Source organism: Pocillopora damicornis, chromosome 12, assembly GCF_964200805.1.
Source record: "Pocillopora damicornis chromosome 12, jaPocDami1.2, whole genome shotgun sequence".
Classification (NCBI taxonomy): Eukaryota; Metazoa; Cnidaria; class Anthozoa; order Scleractinia; family Pocilloporidae; genus Pocillopora; species Pocillopora damicornis.
In genome coordinates, this window is record NC_142681.1 from 11,592,549 (window position 1) to 11,612,004 (window position 19,456).

The 19,456-nt window shown below is 40.4% G+C and overlaps 1 pseudogene; it reads right to left on the reverse strand.

Annotated features, from left to right (window-relative positions):
- Window positions 1–4,375: 4,375 nt before the first annotated feature.
- On the reverse strand, window positions 4,376–5,148 carry LOC149036475 (uncharacterized; annotated as a pseudogene).
- Window positions 5,149–19,456: the final 14,308 nt, after the last annotated feature.

Below are 19,456 nucleotides of genomic sequence, written 5' to 3' on the forward strand. Positions count from 1 at the left end.
TTAATAGGCCCGCGCTTGGAGTATAGAACGAGACGTAGCAGAGCACTAACGGCAAGACAGCAACTTTTAGTATTTCTCCATTTCCTTGGAACAAATTCCTTCTATCACGTAATGCACTCTTGTCGTGGGATCTCCACATCAACAGTATGGCACATGATTCATCGCGTTGTTCCTGCAAGACTAAGCTTGAAGCGGGAGTTTGAACAACCTTTCCTCGTCATGAAGGAGGGCGGATGTGTGATTCTGAGCTCCCGAGTTATTGGACTTGTACTCCTCTCGTGTCTTGTTCATACCTCGAGGAAAGGTAAATATGACTACTCTTTTACAAATGAGTACTTTGGTCTACGTTTCCCGCACTCTACGTCGGTTAAAGTGGCAAACTGGGATTCGAGACTCTGCATAATAGAAAATACAAAATGGCGGGCACACGTGCATGTCACTATTAGAGTGAAACGAGCAAACGTTACTACAGCCTATTATGCCAATTCAACCTCGACCTTTAGACCTGTTATACAACTGTTACACGATGTTGAACTTAACCCTGGACCAGCAAACAGCTCTATTAGAAACAAGTCTGAAAAGTCAAATGGCAATGTGAAGATTGCACATCTTAACGTTCGCTCGCTTAAATGCCGTGAGCATTTCGTTCTTGTAAAGGAAACGGTACTGGAAAATAAGTTTGACATATTTACCGTATCCGAAACATGGCTCAACAGTTCAGTTACGGATTTGGAAATAGAAATTCCTGGCTATGTTATCTACCGTATCGACCGACAAGCGAAGATTGGCGGTGGAGTATGTGCTTATGTCTCACGAAATTACAGGACGGAGTACTTGAGCGATATATCTCTTATCACGGCCTCTGGCTTTCACCAACTGTGGCTAAAAATCCACGTCAGGAACATGAAGTCTTTCATTGTCTGTACAACCTATAGACCACCGGACGCATCGTTATCTTGTTTCGATTCAGATCTCACAGAGAACTTTATTTATGCCTCGTCGTTCAATGTTCCAATTTATCTATTGGGAGATTTGAACTGCAGACTTGAGAATAGCAACGATCCTGGAGCTAATGTCCTTGTTAATTTCTGCCGTTCCTATAACTTGTCAATACTGATCAACACGCCAACACGAGTTACAGAGACTTCGAAATCAATTCTAGATGTTATCCTTGCATCGGACACAAGACAAGTTCAAACGGCTACGGTTATGGAAAGCTCGATTAGCGACCATGACTTGGTTTATGTCACCTTAAAATTGAAGAAAGCGCGCGCCAAACCCGTCTATATTACAACCAGAAGTTTTAAACACTACAGTCCTGTTGATTTTAGCAACGACGTATCACTGGCACCGTGGTCCATAGTTGATGTTTTCGACGATGTCGAGGACAAACTTTATGCACTTGATTCGCTATTTACTGAGATACTCGACCGCCATGCCCCAGTTAAAACCTTCAAAGCACGCTGTAAACCAAATCCATGCGTAACAGACAACATCCGGGGATTGATGAAGACCAGGGATGATTGGCGTAAGAAAGCAAAGAAAACAAATGATCCGCTATCTTGGACTGCCTACAGATATTTCAGACAGGAAGTAAAGAGGGAAATCAGAATTGCTGAACAGGAATTTGTGGCCCAACAAATCCAGAGGAATCCAAATAACACCAATAATATCTGGAAAGCAATTCGCCAGTGCATCCCCTGCAAATCTACATCTCAGCGAACATACAGTAAGAGCGACAAAGCTGTTGCAGACGAATTTAATCAGTTTTTCGTATCTGTTGGTCAGAGCACTGTTGACAAAATTACGTCCCTGGCTAATGAATGCAACCTAACACTAAATCAGAATTATTTTGTACCGAGACAATACGCTCTCTCTGACCAGTTCACACTGAGTACCATTGATTATAAACAAATAGAACGTATAATAGCAGCGATGCCTTCAAACAAGGCCCCAGGGATAGACAAAATCCCGATTCGTGTCATCAAGGATTGTCTTAATCCAAATGTTCACCCAATAACGTCTATCGTTAATGCATCCTTTCAAAACTGTGTTTTTCCATCAAAATGGAAGACAGCTGTGGTTACACCAATCCCAAAAGAGGGCGACCAGGAACAGGCAAACAATAATAGACCCACCTCACTTACACCAGTCTTATCAAAGGTTTGCGAAAGGGTAGTACATAATCAGCTCACCTCGTATCTGCAATCGAATGACACCCTATCAAAGAGCCAAAGCGGTAACAAGAGATGGCATTCGTGTGAAACGTCTGTGATTGAAACAACTGACACAATTCTTAACGCGATTGACAAAAAGAAGTTAACGGCAGTTGTTCTATTAGATATGAGCAAAGCTTTCGATAGCGTCAATCACGACACGTTAATTTTAAAATTGCAAGACGTCGGAATTTCCAGAGACGCTCTCCAATGGTTTCGTAGTTACCTAAGCAACAGGACACAAGTAGTACGAATCCATTCAACGCTATCTGAGCCTTTGTCCGTGACCAACGGCGTCCCTCAAGGAAATATCTTAGGCCCACTACTATTTAGCATATATACGAACGATCTTCCATCGATCCCACAGAAATGCAGCACTCAGAGTTATGTAGATGATACGAAACTCATCACTTCCTTCGAACTTAAAGACAACCTGGATGCAATTGCTGATTTGGAAGACGACTTGTTTAAAATAGGAGAATGGTGTTCCAACAACCAATTGTTACTTAACCCTGGCAAAACCAAGCTGATGATATTTGGCAGCAGGCAGATGCGTGCAAAATTGCAATTTCGCTCCCTTTCCATTATGGGTGAGGACATCGTCCCCGCAGACACCGCCAAAGACCTTGGTGTGATTTTAGATTCTAATTTAACTTACGATGAACACATAATTAAGACCGCTTCCTCGTGCATGTCCCGCCTCGGCCAAATAAACCGTGTCAAGCATGTTTTCGACAAACGTACACTTTTGATGATTATTAATTCCTTAGTTTTCAGCAGGTTATTTTATTGTTCCAATGTTTGGTCAAATACCTCAAAATGTAATGTTGACAAGTTACAGGCGGTGCAGAACTTCGCATGCCGCATTGTTAGCGGTGCGCGTAAATTTGACCACGTTACACCAATTCGCAAGGAACTAAATTGGCTTTCAGTTCAAAGCCAGCTTTACTACCGGAACGCTACTACGGCCTTCAGATGCATGACTGGTCAGGCCCCAGATTACCTCTCATCAAAATTCATAAAGCGAGCCGAGGTTAGTCGACGTAGCACCAGAAATTCGCAGCTTTTGCAAATTCCATTCTTTAGAACAGCTAGCGGTCAGAGAACATTTTTCTATAGAACTGTAAACTTATGGAACTCTTTGGATAATTCCTTAAAACTGTGCAACTCCGTTAAGGTTTTTAAAAAACGTTTAAGGACCAAATTACTCACAGAGTTGTAATTTTATATATTTGTATGCTTTCATTTTTCTTTTAGAACATTCAGATTTTAAAACATCTTTAATTGTAAATAGGATTTTTAATTGTAATAGGATTATTCTTATAACATTGTCTTTGAAAAGCCCCCTTGGGGAAAGTCAATAAAGTATGTTGTTGTTGTTGTTGTTGGAGTTCATACGATGGCCTGCTGGTCTGCCTCTAAGTATTGCCGCTAAATTCAGAGACATCGCAGGCTTTCCATGTGTCGCAGGATTTGTTGATGGAACTCACGTTCAAGTAAACCCACCTCGCAATGAGGAAGACCCCTACGTCAACTGCCATCATTTCATATCTCTGAATGTCGCCATGGTATCAGGCTCAGATTACACAATCTACTTCTGTAGCAGTCGATGCCCTGGAAGGTGGCATGATTCACGAGTAATTAAAGAAAGCTCACTGTGGACTGCCTTTGAGCAACAGGGGAATAGACCATTCCCAGGAGCAGTTATTTTAGGCGACTCTGCCTACGCCTGTAACAGTTGGTTGATCCCCCCCATTCAGAGGAGACGTAGAAGGGGCTCGCTGCAGGTTTAATGAGGCACATAAGAAAACACGATGCACTATCGAGAGGGCATTTGGCATTCTCAAGAAAAGGTTTTACGCTCTCCAGACGGGTATGAGAGTGAAAAACATGACAAGAGAGGCCGGGCTTGTCCAGTGTGCTGTTATATTGCACAACCTCTGCATTCTATTTAGCGATAATGGCGATGATATGCTGGACAATGCAGATCTTGACAACGTCCACGATGAGTTGGATATCGGTCCTGGAGAGGAACAAGAGGACAGAAGGCAGCAGCTGATGCAGCACTTCCTTTAAATGTGAGGACTTATACAAATTACGCTGAATTAAAAACTGCCGCTGTTTCAATATCGTGCCAAATAAATGGGCCATTTTTTTATTCAATGACTATTAAATAGAGCGGTGGCATTCTTCACATTCAAACTCTGAACAATGTCATTTCTTGCCTGCATAAAGAAAGGCATGAAGGTATCTTGGAGCTCAGCAGGAAACTTTGCATCCCAAATAAACCGTTCAGCAAGAAGTTTCTACATCAGCTGCACCTCAATCGATCTTCCATAACTTGAATTGCTCCAAGAATACCATTAAAACGTTCAGAACTGAATCACCAAAATGCATGTACTGGTCGGCAGTCAATGATGCATTCTTTCAAATGACTGTGAAGGTGCATGTTAGGGGTCACAGCTTTCTTGCCATATAAACATTCAAATCGTTCACCAAATGTGACAAACAGCATGTCAGCTTTCACAATGTCAATCTTTGATATAATTGGAGAAGATGTATACTGGCAAGCGAGAACAAATGTTTGCCATCATCTTATACGACTTAATTAAAGCAAACCCTCCAAACAGAACAAGGAATAGATAAGAGTCCAGTCCTTCCACTGTGATGCAGTGCAACTACTATAGTTTGATGCAATGTGATGAGGTAATCAACCAATTCCCGTCCCAACATCAAAAGAATGGATTCGCTCTTCAGGCACTCAGGCACTTTAAGACCTGTCTTTGTTCTTCTTAATCCATAGTTTAAAAACATGTTTTGCTGTTCCTAAAAACAAATTATGCATAGGATCAATAGCTGTAAATTTAACTGCATCAAAGTACACAAGTCGCGAAAGATAGCTGTGATAAACTCCATATTTTGTTATATATATAATTTACAAATTTGAGAGCTTTATGCTAGCTTTACATACTGTAAACTTGACTTTTTCATGCTGTGTGTACCAGCTGAGGGTGTTTTCATCAACAGTAAAGCAAGAAGCAGAGAGGAGCACTAAATGACCACATCTCAGAAGGCATAAGATCCCTTAACTTAATATGTGCAACTCTTCCATTGGCCAAAGAACAGAATGAGACAAACTAAAATTATTGGAAGTAGTCCTATAAAGGTGGTTGAAGTTCAAACTTTTCTGTCACAATGTTATCATACAGAAGGGTCAATGCATTTTCCAAAAGGGCACAAACAATGTAAAATTTCCCAACTGAACTCATGTTTATTTGTAATTGGCGAATCAATAAAACTTAAAATAGTTTGAAATGTCACGAAAAAGCCACTCGACTGCAGCTCTTACTTCACTCATGGCTGCATTGTACAAAACCATCTGCTCTGGGATAAAACGTAATAGTGACCTGGAGGAAATTTTGGAGTTTCCCTCTCAAGGTCACAACTTAGCTATTACTGGTCAGGATGGGGTGGGGAAAAATGAAGTTGTGAAACAGATCGTTCAATGTTTCAAGGCACGTGCGCATGCAAAGACAGTTGGTGTCATATGCTCGAGTGGCATTGCCTGCCAAGTTTACGATCATGGCTCAGCCTTGACCTTTCACTTTTTTTCCTATCAGTCTATTAACAGCGGAGCTACCTTGGCGTAAACTGATAGACAGGTGGGCAGCGAATTCTCCTTATTCGAGACAGAATAAAGGCTCTGGATGTTGTCATATGGGATGAAGCCAGGACGTAGTGTAGAAGAATGTTTGAAGTTGTGAACTTCCTTCACCACGAACTTGCAACTTATAATTCTCCCTTGTTCGACCTCTCCATTCCACATCGTTTTGGCTTGACTTAGTCAATGCGTCAACCGGAAGGTGATAAGCAATTTCTATCGGCTCTTTCAGACTTAAAGACTGTGACAATGTACAAGTTCATCCGGACAGTATCTCTTGTCCTTAGATGGAGCATACCACTGGCGTTACAAGTAGCAGCCACACGCATTCTTCTAAACTGAAGTGGTGGAAAATGCTTCGTGTTTTGTCCAAAAAGATTCGAAAATAACAGTAAAATAGAAAAATGACGTTCCAGTCCCATCTGAGGCCGAGTTAAAGTCCTTCTACAAAAACCTGTTGTACTAAACTTAATTCATTCGTACTCCAAGACCTTTGTAACAAAGAGTAGAACTATTGAAACTGTCCCAAACCTCTATGACAGGAAGTATTTGGACACGCAATACAATGAACTGCTGGAAGCCTGCGCCAAAGTGAACACTGAAACGATGACTGAACAAGCAACAATTATTGTAAAAGATACTAGCAATCAATCCAGCTGCAATGCCTTTTACCGCAAGCAAACATGTCAAACTAACCCAGTTCAACCATCCCATCCCCCTATCGCAACAATGTGTTACCCCAATATTTTCAAATTCAGCACTGCTGCTACAGAACATGGCTGCAAGCATGAAAAAAAAGTCGTTGCTACAAACGAATTAACAATGAAGGAAAGGCATTTAAACTTCGAGTCAAGGAGTGTGGATTGTTTCTAAACTAGCAGCATCGATGGTTGCATGCCACACCAAATTTTCTCTGCAGCTGTGACTGTTGTGAAAGGGGTATGGGGAGATCAAGTGCCCTTACAGGATTTGGATTTTCAAAAATACTTTACTGAACAAGGAATTGTGGAACGATCTGCTGTGTTCTATCGGAAATATTGAATATTTCAACAGCTTTAAAAAAGCTATTAGGACTTGTTTGCAAAAAGCTTTTTAATTCTTTGTATGCAGTTTTTATGTTTCTACATCTTGGTCAACAATTTTTTTTAGCTTAAATAACTAGATACAGTTAAATTTTAAACATTGCCATGCGCATTGAAATTTTACATTGACAATTGCGCAAATAACTCAATAAATTATTAATAATATCATAATTAAACAACGTTCGTATGTGGCAACTTGTGAGATAAGCCTGGGAGAGGTGAAGTTTGCTACCTCTGGATTAAAATCTCTAAGACTTGTCCAGGAGGCCATTGTGAAATTCTTCAAGATGAACACATGGGAGGAGACTATTGACGAATTCAAAAGTGCCGTATCACCTGAAAAGCTGTTGCAGTGTGCTGTGAGTGGACATGTAATAGTGTGTACCTCAGTAATTTAGACCTTGGTCGCACTAGAGACAAAGTCGAGACAAGTCTATTTTGATAACCCAAAAATCTGTCAAAATGCTATCATCAGTTGACCAAGCCGAGTGCGACCTACTTGTCTCTTCGTGGACAAAAACTTGTCTACAGAGACAAATCTTCAAAGGTGCCGTCGTCCTGCCTCGAGGCATTTTATGCTTTTCAAATCTTTTCTTTTTCACATTTCACTGGTTGGCCTAGGGTGTTTCAGGGTTAGCTACCTTGTTAGTCATGCTTGGAAGCATGCCTTTGCAGATTTTACTTCCATTGTATTCGCGTGGCATGCAGATATCGGTGACGGTTTTTTAGCTTCCGACTGTGTCTAACGTTGCAGTAGACCTTTTATTCTCCTTCTGTCACGTTATTATTGCTTCGTCAACCCGGCTTATCATGGCGTGGTGTCATCGACCAGAATCGTCATGGCCTCGTCAGATGAAGTGGACATGTGGCAATGGCGGGAGGTCAGAAGTGTCCTTACAGCATGAGCAGCAGGCCCTTTGAAGCCAGGCTGGTCAGCTCCAGGCCTTGGAAAACCGTCGGCAGAGGTTTCTGCAGGAGTACGACTGGGGTGACGCTGATGGCCCATCTACCATCCACACCACAGAGGCAATCAATCTCAGGCACTGGTGTTGGCAACAGATTTAGTTGTATTGTGGCAGATGTGGGCAACTCTCTCGTCGAAAGCTGATGCCCTCTTTTAGAAAGTGCTCCAACCCTCTTATAGAAACGTCCTGCAAGTGTGGTTGGGAAAAGTACGTGGTGCCCAATGCAGACAGCGTGCCATTGGTCCTACGTGATTTTTCTGAGAAGGATATCCATTTCCCCAGACCATTCGACATCCACTGTGGGGAATATCATCGCATGGTGCATGGATATCATCAAAGAACCGGGCCTTTCCGAGTCACCTGGTCTGCCTTGTCCGTTACTGAAAAGATTGAATTGCTAGAAGATGGAGACAGGCGAAGAAAGCTCCAGCGTGTCTACCAGTTTCACATGGCCAATTGAGAGAGTTCTTATCAGAATTTTTTTTTCATGCAGGGCCAGGGAGTACGCACGCCCTTCCTCTACTAGAAAAAGTGAAGATGAAATTTAATGTTTTGTAAACAAGTTTAAACATTTTTAAAGTCCAAAACGCAAAGAAAACATATAAAATAAAACGAAAGTATAAAATATAGCCACGCGTTTTACCAGATGGAACAGTATTTAAATGAGAGGAGTGCTTTGGCAGAATCTTTTGGTATTTTAGCTGATGTTATGTATGGTTTCCACGTGTTCTGATCTCATAACGAAATATTGAATATTTTTCTGATTATTACATCAATGATGGCGTGGACTAACGAGAATGATGTTTAACTCTTGCGAACTGTACCAGCTGAGGGTGTTTTCATCCACAGTGAAGCAGGAAACAGAGAGAGAGGAGCACTATGACAGGCTGTTGCCCCTGCCCATATGGCAGCGGGTATGCTTGTCATTTTTCAGTCGATTAGAGACCACTTTAATATTATGGCCAAGAAGTGGCGTATTAAAGTTAGGCAAGAGGAGAGAAAGAGTGGTGGTGGAGATGAAAAAATTAGTGCAGTTAAAAAGGTGGTGGAGGAGTTGGTGGTGGAGGAGTTGGTGGAATTGGAGATGGAGTCTGAGAGGAGCAGAAGGAAAAGGCAAAGAAATTACTGAAAGAGGAGAAAAAGAAGGGAGAGGAGATAAGGAAAAGCGCCATGGAGAGGTTAAGCAAGACCAAAAAGAGCCAGGAAGACAGAGAAAAAGATGAGGAGAAAAAGGAGAAAAAAAGGAGAAGATCAGGAGGAGAGGCAATAGAGTGCTTGAGAGAAAAGGGAGAGACTGTGCACGGGATGAAGGAGCAAGAATTCTAAGAAACAAGGGAAGAAAGGGAGGCCCAGAGATCTGAAAATGAACAGTCCGTGTTACAAATACACGCACGAAATGAGCAAATGAAATTGCTTCAGCAACAAATGCATTCACAGTAGCAACAGCAGAATCATTTACAGCAGAATCAGCAACAACAAAAATTTGAAATGTTGCAGCATCAAATGATGCAAGTTTTGACCAATCAGACACGGGCATTTCAACAACTTTCTAAGATAGATTAAGGGTTAGGGCTAGATGTAAATCAGCATTGCTTGATACTGTAACTAAACAATTTATGAAGGAATTATACTCATGTTAAAATGCATTATTATTATCTGAGTTTTATTTATTATCTAATTTTTGTACATAAAACAACATTTTAAATGAAATAGAGCATGTTTTTTAGAAAAAGCGTACAGACCAATTATCTTGACTATTTTATTGATTAAAGAAAATTTTTGGCCTGCAGGCTTCAGTAAATTTAAACAAAGTATGAATAAAATAGAAAATAACAACTTTGATCTTTATAAACCACTGCACAATCATCAAAGAAAATATTGTGTTTACCAGAAAATGTAATTGGTACACATTATCAATGGGCCAAGGTTAATACACTTTTGAGCTCTGAAAATTTCATGACTTTTCAGGAAATACCATGACCTAAGTTAGCAAGTTTAAAATTAAATTGAAGTAAAAATTGCTTTAAATTAAATTTTTAATCCTCCAACATCAGTATACGCAACTCTTCCATTGGCCAAAGTACAGAATGAGACAAATTCAAATTATTGGAAGTAGTCCTGTAAAGAAGGTGGTTGAACGTCAAAGTTTTCTGTCACAATGTTACCATACAGACAGGTCAACGCATTTCCGAACAATGTAAAACTTCCCAACTGAACTCATGTTAATATGTAATTGGCTTTTCAAATAAATAAAACTTAGAATAGTTTGTAATGTTACTAAAAAGCCTCTCAACTGCAACTCTTACTTCACTATGGCCACATTGTACAAAACCATCTGTGGAGTGAGCTGAATGTTTTTGAAAAAGGCCTACAGATGTACACCTAAAGGATATACACCATCGCCATGAAGACAACGAGGATGCCCTTTATGAAACGCCAGCCTCTGAAGCTCATTGAGAATGCCTGATTGTTGGAGTATTGTGCTGTCGTGTCTTTTCCCTCCAAAGGGACCGTGAAGGTTTGCAGTTAATCTGTTATTAAAGACAACACTCTGAAATTTTATGGAATGTATTCTCTTGTGGCCATTGTGCATGACCCTTTGGTTTTCCTGTGGCCTCGCTACTCCACGCACGGTACCATCTAGAGACTGTTTTCACGTGACATCACAGAATTATTTTCCGCCATGTTGGTGCACATCTGAGTCACTTGTTTCAGTCATTATTATATGCAAACACGGTCCAAATGTATAGTTCCTTCCAGTTTACAATAAAAAAATTATATGTATGGCATCTACCGCAAAAAATTCTATTCCTTTGTGTGATCCAGACTATCTCATCCAAATTCCACCGTCTGATTATGTTAAAAAACTGGATGTCAAAGTTAGAGAGCGTTATCTAAAGAAGATCTCGACTATCAGAATCGATCCTGTTCTAAAAGATGGGAAACGCTTCGAGCCTGATTCCTCACCGCCGGTGGAATCGATGGATTTGCGCTGTTATTTGGTTCTCGAGACTAGCTATTATATGCAAAAACAATTTAAGGCCTTCCGCAGTCTCGAGGCCTACAATCAAATGGTGTTAAGCTTTGTTTGCAACTTTCAAGGACATATCATCGCAAAAAAGTTCGGGGCGTTGGCAAAAGTGCGGCATTCACAGCGCATGAACAATGCCTTGATTCCGGATAATTACCGCTAAAGATGGAACAACAAAAGGCGCTCATTGTTTGGATGCAAGGCAGGCCTTGCCGAATCATGTTCGCACATAGCTAGTGTGATGAAGAGTTTTCTTTGATAAAATTATTCTGTAGCATCTTTCTGAAATTTGAATGGGAAATTATGTTTCTGTATGTGTTACCTAGATTATTCTATAGACATTATGCAATTGAGAGGAAAGTCCTGAGCCCTGAGTTTCTTTTGCATGATGGTGTTTAATAGCAGATCTAGTTCAATAACCATGTTTATTTTTTTTAGAGGGCAATAGTAACGAATCCTGCAATCTGATTGGTTCTTTACCCGGTCAATATTTTCCTATATCTGCCCATGGGCCACAATAACGCTTTCGTGAGTTGCTGAGTACATCCCAACTTCCGTTGCCATTTTTCATAAATATATCTGGTTTTTCCGGCAGGGCAGTATTTTTAATTAAACATGTCGGTCACAACCTCAAGCCGATAAATAACTTATGAATCCTCCCTTCTCTTTCTCTCAAATCACTTTTGAGAGAGAGATATTGATTTCAGAATGAATTTGTATAAGCAATAGTGTCACTACGTTGGTTGACAAGTGGCCTAAATACCGTGTGCAATTAATTTTCATCGTTCACAAAAAGTACAAAGAAAGTTAAAACGTGAAGTATTTGGTTACAGTTAAACTGAACGATGGAACTTTTATTCATTCAACATCTGAATTTTTTCAAACAATTTGTTATCAGTTATCGCTGCGCTGTTCTCAGAGCGGCGAACATGTTGGCGGAACAAAGCTGATCCTGGTTCGCTTTCCCCTTTCCCCTATTTGGGTTTATTTTATTAATTTTTGGCTAGTCATATGTAGTTATACTAGTCTCTTGATGCATGGCTAGGGTATGTAGTTATCCTAGTCTTATCTTGCCTTTTGGCTGTAATCTCAGGCTTTGTTTTTCTTTGGCTAGTCATATGTAGTTATGCTAGTCTTATGATGGCTAGGTTATGTAGTTATCCTAGTCTTATATTGCCTTGAGGTTTTCGTGGGCTAGTCATATGTAGTTATGCTAGCGTCATATTTTTTTCCTGGTGTTTTATGGGCTGCCAACTCGTCGACAAATCGTCTTGACATGGTTGTCCCTGCCAGTTTACTGTACGTGTATTTTGATGCCAATCACTTGGTCTTGCCCTCTGTTTCACTTTGGGCTATCAATTTTTTCTTTTTCTGCCAAATGTTTCTTTTTCCCTTTGCAGAATCATGCCAGGAGCTGCAAGAGGAGCCCAGCCAGTGCAACCCCCAATGCAACTCCAGTAACCGATGGAGAGTCCCATACACAGATAACACCGCAGGAAGCCCTGTTGTCCAGTCAGTTTATGGAGACCCTGGTGAATAGAGTGGCAGATGAAGTCTTCCGCCGGTTGGCACCGGCTCCAACACCACCTGTTCCAACATCCGATCTTCAGGAAGTCCCAGCTGGTCCTTTAGGAGGCGAGCGTGGCCTAGTGGTTAGGGCACTGCACTTGTAAGCCGGAGGTCCCGGGTTCAAGTCCTCCTCCCTGCCACTGGATGGATTTGTCTTCGGTGGCCCCGAATTCAACTCCTGCACGCTTTGTAAACAGCCAACTGGTCTGCCTCCTACCAGTTGGGGTTTTTAACGAGTTTCTGTTCATCTACGATATTTGTTTCCTTATTTACAGTGTCCCCAATTAGCACAGCAGTGCTAAAATACACTGACACTTAAATAAAGTTATTATTATTATTAAAAGCAAGAACACGCACATCACGGCAGCGTCAAGTTGGGCCAGCGACTGGACCATCCAGGACACGTGCTAATCCCCGGGCCAGTGTGAGGGCAAGTACTGCAGCATCAGCAGGAGCTGCAAGAGGAGCCCCAGCCAGTGCAACCCCCAATGCCACTCCAGTAACCGATGGAGAGTCCCATACACAGATAACACCGCAGGAAGCCCTGTTGTCCAGTCAGTTTATGGAGACCCTGGTGAATAGAGTGGCAGATGAAGTCTTCCGCCGGTTGGCACCAGCTCCAACACCACCGGCTCCAACACCACTGGTCCTTTAGCCAATCATACAGCTCCTGCCCCAGTGGATGCTTTGGCTAGGAATATAGTGCAGGGTAACCTGCAAAAGGAAGCTGCTGCCATCACGGGCCTGCCACAGCAGTCATCCCACACAACTGCCCCCCACATACCAAAAAATTATCGAAGGACTGGAAGGTGGGTTCGAGACATACTATATTTTTCAAGACCAACTTGAGATCGTGTGAGTAGTTTTTAAAATGCGAGAAGAGACTTAATTGTTCTTTAGTTCATCATTTTTTTTCTCAGTGAAGGGACATTTCATTGATCAAGTGCGTGGTGTGCGTCATGGCGTGCGGACGTATCCGATTAAGCTCCAGAAAGTTATACGAAATTATTACTCTTATCTGGCTTATTGGAAGACTAAATGATGTTAAATTAACTGCAAAAGATGGGGATGTATCTACGGAGGATTTTGGCTACCTCTCGAACAAGGTTTGGATAAATTTTCAGCGACCAAAGTTTATTACTAACACGCCAGCTAAGGGCTTCTTTGGTTTGAGGTTAACAAGGTACTCTAATTCTAAATCTACATTTCAATTAAAGTGACTAGCCGAGAGTGGGGATATCAACCCAAATCCAGGTCCAGAGAAGTGTGCATCTTGCAGCAGGACAGTCGCAAAAAACCATCGCAGTCTGCGCTGTTCATCCTGTGATTGTTTAATGCACATCAAATGCGGTAATGTAAGACCATATCAGTTTCTTCAAATAATCGCTACGACACTAACTTCATGGAAATGCCCAGGATGTGACCTATTTTCTGAACTACCATTCTTTAAGTTGGATAATATTGAGCTAGCTAGTGAATTTGAAAATGATGGAAATAATTTACTGGAAGGGAGTAATATTACAGTTTCTGAGGTACATGCTAATTCTCGACATCAAAGCGTTATCCCTGGAGAGTTGCAAGACCATTTGAACAATGCCCTGAACAATGTCCTGATTGCAGAAAGAATTATATACAAAAGAGAGATCTTGATGTGTCATCTTAACATCAATAGTATTCAAAACAAGTTCGAAGAGCTCGCAGGCTTGATAAAAGACTCTAGAACTCAACTTATGATTGCTAGCGAATCTAAAATTGACTCTTCCTACCCAAACAGTCAATTTTCTATACCTGGTTTTGTGCTCTACCGTAACGATAGGAAGAAAGGAGGAGGAGGAATTTTAGCTTACGTATCCTCTGAATTAACATGCAAAAGAATCAAACTTGCCAAGACCTATAAAACCATTGAGCTAATTGTATTGGACATCCACTTCAAAACGAAAAGCATTATAGCAATTGGAATATACAGACCTCCTACAAATTTCACATTACAATATCGTCAACAGCTTGAAGAGGAACTCAATCACATTTGTAATTGGGCTAACCTACTAAGAAGTTCCATCGTAGTGCTTGGTGACTTGAATTTGGATCGTCTTAGACCAACAACTAATGAAGGTAAACTACTTTTAGATCTACAAGAAACACATGAGCTCGATTGCCTCATTTCTAAACCAACAAGAATCCAGAAAACGGAAGATCGAGTTAGTGAGACACTAATAGACGTTATTTTAACTAACGTCCCAAAGGACTTTGCCAAGAGCGATGTTTTTGACCCAGGTCTAAGCGACCACGCCCTCATCTATATTTTCATTAAGGAAAGGGTGGCTAAATGTAAATCAAAAGTTATCAACTTTCGGTCACGTAAAAATTTTGATCAGATGCTATTTAAAGGAACATTTAGCTTCAGCTCCATGGCATGTGGCTGAAATCTTCGATGACGTTGAGGATCAGTCCGAATTTTTCGGCCTATTGTTAAAGGACATCGTAGACGAACACATGTCTTGCAAGAGAATGCGAGTCAGAGATGGGGACGTAGCTTACATGACTACAGAATGGAAGGAGGCAATTAGAAGAAGGAGGAAAGCACTTAGAAGATTTCACAAAACTAAAGCTCAAGAGGACTGGGAACTTCACAAAAAGTTACGGAATGAAGCCACACGACTTAGACGTAAGTCAATTAAAGACTTTTGGGAGAAGAAGTCCAAGGACCTTGGAAGTAAGCCACATGAATTCTATAAAACATTCATGCCTTTTCTTGGATCAAAAAAGGTTAGGGAATCATCGGACATGAATCTGAAGGTCAATGATTCAATAATCAGCAACAAGTTGGATATCGCAGAGACCATGGCTGATTATTTCTCAACCATTGCAGATAACATTGGTCCTACCAGCGATATTTCAGATTCTGACCTGTCAAATCACCGAAGTATTCAAGCTATCGTAAACCAACGCATATCTAAGGGTGATTTCAAACCATTTCAATTCAAAGATATAACAGTGCCGGAGGTTCAGAAAATCTTGAAAGACACAAATCCCAGGAAAGCCTCGGGATGGGATAATATTCCACCCATTGCTTTTAAGATAGGCTCTTCGGAGCTTGCTACACCGTTATGCGCTCTTTATAATCAATGTATCGCCAGCTGTCATTGGCCAAGGAACTGGAAGAAAAGCGAGTGGGTGCCTGTTTATAAAAAGGACGATCGTTTGAACATGGAAAATTACTGTCCTGTAAGTATAGCGATCATGGTAAATAAGACCTTTGAAAAACTTCTTACAAATCAGATTACAGCAGAATTTAATGAACGTTTGAGCGATAGCCTGACAGCATACAGGAAGAGATACAGTTGTGAAACGGCACTACTAGCATTGACAGAAGACTGGAAAAATGCTCTGGATAATCGAATGAGCGTTGGCCTGTTAAGTACTGACATGAGTAAAGCGTTTGATTGTCTTCATCATTCTCTATTACTTGCTAAACTGGAGGCATATGGCTTTAAAAACGAGAGCATCAAGCTAATGAAATCATATTTTATGGATCGCTATAATAGGCTATGAATTGGTGGAATTGCAAGCTCCTGGAAAAGGGTCAAGAAAGGATGCCCTCAAGGGTCCTCGTTTGGACCTCTTTTATGGAATCTTTTCCAAAATGACTTGACGTTCGGAATTCCTTCAAAAATTGGGATGTATGCTGATGACCATCAGTTCTACGAAATCAACAAGGATATCAATACTATACAAACAAAACTACAGGATACTGCACAAAGAGCTACAAATTGGTACGATACGAACTTTCTCAAAGGGAACTTTGATGAATAAATCATTGTTACTTCCTAGGAATGAGTTGTGTTTTCCAGAATACACGGACAACTCAATCTTAGCCAACGATATCGGGCGGTTTTTCGACCGTAAGATTGCAAAGATTCGGGCAGAGCTTGATGCATGTACTCTTCATCGTGGGGCAGTGGCTGAGGATAAAGTGTTTACAGGCGACAGGAAACTTGATCATTTCAATACGTATTCTGTGGAAAATATAAGGAAGCTGGTCAGTAGATCATCGAAGAAAAGCTGTCAACTTGATCCTATGCCGACCAATTTAGTAGTCGGCATGTCCGATATGCTTCTCCCCATCATCACTAATGTCGTCGTCACTTTCCTTGGGACACTTTCCATCTGATTGGAAAATGGCCCTTGTGGATCCAAGACTGAAGAAGACCAAGCAAGGGACTTCCTTATCCAATTTAAGACCTGTGAGTAATCTGCAATACCTCTCTAAACTGGTTGAAAGTGCAGTTTATGATCAGACAACCGATCACGTTACTCAGTCGGGTTTGTATCCCATCCTCCAGTCAGCCTATCGACTTGGTCATAGCACAGAGACTGCCCTATTGAAGATACAGAATGACATACTAGCTGCAATGGATAATCAACGAGTTACTCTTTTGGTATTGCTAGACCTGAGTGCAGCATTTGACACGATTGACCACCAAGTGTTGTTGAATCGCCTGTGCGTGACGTATGGAATTACAGGTACCGCTCTTAAATGGTTTCACTCGTACTTATCAAACAGGAAACAGCGAATCCTGATTAACCAGAGCTATTCGAGTGACTTTGATCTGCCTCAAGGGGTACCTCAAGGATCATGTCTTGGTCCCTTGCTCTTCATGTTGTACGCAAGTAAGCTCTTCAATGTTGTTGAATCCCATCTCCCTAACGTTCACACATACGCTGATGATACGCAGCTCTATATCTCATTTAAGCCGCATGGTTCTGCTACTGAGAGAGATGCTGTTGACGCTCTACAAGCTTGCATCAGGGACATAAGAACCTGGATGGTCCAAGACAAACTTCGGCTGAATGATGCTAAGACCAAGTTTCTTATTATAGGTACACGCGCACAGTTAAATAAGGTTATGATAAGTGACTTGCAAGTAGGTAAGGTAAAGGTTTCTGCGGTTTACTCTGTTAGAAACTTGGGTGCTTGGTTTGATGCAAACATGAATATGACCACACATATTAACAGCATATGTCAGAATATTTATTACCATCTACATAACATCCGGCGTATTAGAAAGTATCTATCATATGATAATAGGAAGTCCATTGTACAGGCTATTATAATGTCACAATTAGACTATTGTAACGGTCTATTATATGGTACGCCCGCTGGTCATCTTGGTAAGCTGCAACGCCTGCAGAACGCGGGTGCTCGGCTGGTATGTACTATATCTAGGTATGATCCTATCACACCATCCCTGATCAACCTGCACTGGCTTCTGGTTACCCACAGAATAGAATTCAAGATAGCAATGCTAGTTCACAAATGTATCTACGGCGTCACACCACAATATCTTTCAGACTTGATAAAAATCAAAGAGAGCTCACGGTATCAGTTGAGATCATACCGGGGCATACTCCCAATGGACAATACCTATAGAACAAAAAAGACACTCGGGGATAGGGTGTTTGAAAATGCTGCGCCCAAAGTATGGAATCGACTCCCTTTAGAAATTAGACAATGTCAATCATTGAACATTTTTAAAGTTTTACTAAAGACACATCTTTTTAAATTAGCTTTTTATTAGTTCTTTTATTAACTCATATTCTACTTTTATTGTTTTCCGAAAATTGTAAATTATTATTATTATTATCATTATTTGGACTAGCCATTTATTACTTTAAGATTTTAGTGTTGCAATGCGCACTCGATCATATCTTTATCGCATGCTAGACTGCGCAATATAAGAAATAAACGTCATCATTATCATCATCAATATGGATCAATGATATTGAAAGGCGGTAGACTAAATGATGAACAGTGAGAGCTAAATGTTAACGGAACAGCCATTAAATCATATAAAGTTATTGGGTGTAAATATTGATAATAATTTAAATTTTTCTGATCACATAAGAAACATCTAAAAAAAAGCAGTCAAAGGGTGGGTGTAATTAATAGATTAAGGAAGTTAATCCCAGCCAAGGCTAAATTACAACTTTTTAAGGCTGCTATTCTGCCTTATTTAACTTACTGTAGTATTGTATGGAATTGTTGCAAAGCTAGTGATTCTAGAAAATTAGAGAGGGTACAAGAACGGGCCCTTAGAGCTGTTTATTGTGATAGCATATCATCATATGGCGACCTCCTTAAGAGGGCTAATTTAAAAACCTTACGTAATAGGCGATTACATGACATAGCTGCGTTAATGTTTAAAGTTAAAAATGATCTGTGCCCTAATAATATCAAGAACCTGTTTGTTATTAATAACAACAAATATAATTTAAGAAACAATGATTTCATTATCCCTAGAGTTAGTACTACGCGCTATGGTAAGCACTCTCTTAGGTACTTAGGTCCAGTAATCTGGTCTAAGTTAGATGGAAAAATAAGAGCACTAAGAACGCTGCAAGAATTTAAAAACGCTTTACATAAAGTAGATATACAAAGTTTAATCTCTTCGAATAATTGCAAGAACTGTATTTTATGTAAATCTTAAATATTTTAAATATTATCAAGATCATATTATTGTAATTATTATTATCTTATTATCTCATTATATTAAGGTTATTATCTTATTATACAGGGTAGGGTATTAAACATGGGGTCTACTATTTTGGGGTAGGGTAGTTTTATATGGGAAGAGCTCTTTTATCATATTCCAATAAATTTTTAATGCATAGATTTATATAGATTAGATTAGTTTAGTTTAGGTATCCTTACTTAGTGGGAAACTGCTATCTTATTTGACACGTAAATAAAGTTTATTATTATTATTATTATTTTACCAGGTCAGTTATTCCAGTCAGTTAGTTTGCCTGTCGACGCTCGCTTATCTGACAAGTTACGCACCAAGATTTGGGGTCAGGAATATGTTGACTTTGGCTCACTTCTCACAAACCAAGTTTTGGATAATCAATATCAAATAACCATCCAAAATGCA